We start from the raw sequence: 1,500 nt of genomic DNA, 5'->3' as shown, positions 1-1,500 counted from the left end.
GCTAACAGCCACTGCTGCTACTAACAAACTCCACAAATCCATTCAGCAGCTCCACCATCCACAGTCAGACACACATGGCTTATAATTATTTACTGCTGAATTACAGCTCACAACTCACACCAATGGCTGTAGCTGCTCTGATGTGAGTGTGTTTGCTGGCTAGCGAAACATCCTGGCACTGACTGTTTGCTGGAGTTTACCAGCCTGTTGCTCATGTCGCATTTCAAGATAATTGCAAGCAGTGTCCGATAGTCCTCTATGAACACTTACGTCACGTCTTGTTTCGCTAACAAAAGTGAAACTTGTTTTGTCTTTGGCTGCTTTTTAACCTAGAGTTGACTTTGACTTTATTTTTTTTTAAAACAGGGACAGTACATATTGATGAACACACAAGTGTAAATATGCAAGATTGTAGCCAGGTTCGCTTGCTTTGGCCAGAATCAGGGACCAACTTTGTTACAAAGTTGCATAATTACCTAGAGTTGGTTTGTGCATTTCCAAGCAGACCAAACAAAACGCAAGAAAGCTGCTCTTGATTGGTCAGAATTTTCACATGAAAAAAATCCAGGAAGTAAATAAAACGTTAAGGGAGAGTACACTTACAAGATTAATGGTCTCAGTCCGGTTGTTTTGGTGCACACCCGAGTGCGATTACTGTGTTCACACGTGCCCAACGGAACCACACTTAGGGAGCAAACAAACTTGAATTCAATTGAACCGAACCAAATAAGGCAGATGAGAAAGCACCTTTAGTTTTTATTATTAAGATCTATTTTAGCTCGTCATCGTCTTATTTTTGTCATGGACAGAAGGTTGTCGACGAAAAATTTTCGTCATAGTTTTCCTAATCAAAATTAACACTGCAAAGCAGCAGCATGATGGTGCCCTTGTCCAAAAAAATTTACACAGCCTGATGTCAACTTCATATTCCTTCAGTTCTAATATAGACCTTCCTGGAACTGAGTAACTGCTTTTGTAATCAGGTGGTGGTTCTAATTTTGGCCAGGGACAGATTAAACAGAAAAACACAATACTCCTTGTTCTGACTGTCGCTTGCAAAAAAGTATTCCTCATATTTGCTCCACTTTAGAAAAACATGCTGCACTGTCTCAGGACTTCTACACTCATACACTTCAATACCTATTAATATTCATGCAACTCACGATGCCTGGTTTTTAGCATTGCACTGATCTTAAAATTTGTATTATGACAGTGGCGCAAGATAGTTACAATAGGCCCCAATGCACATTATAGTGACGGACCCTAGTACACGCTATAGTGTCACACATTATCTCGTCACATGACTTTACACTGGACAATATCAACATACATATTACCTGGCAATCATAACTCCATATCTGTATATGACAAAAATTATACATTTAATTTAATAATTTTAATTGATATTTATAGTATATGCAGGATAAGCATATAATTTTACTATAGATGCAACTGACTATTTTTAAAAAAGAAAAAAAACAAAAACAACAACAACAACAA

Source organism: Epinephelus fuscoguttatus, linkage group LG23 (assembly GCF_011397635.1).
Source record: "Epinephelus fuscoguttatus linkage group LG23, E.fuscoguttatus.final_Chr_v1".
NCBI classification, from domain to species: Eukaryota; Metazoa; Chordata; class Actinopteri; order Perciformes; family Serranidae; genus Epinephelus; species Epinephelus fuscoguttatus.
Note: the sequence above shows the minus strand (reverse complement) of the source record.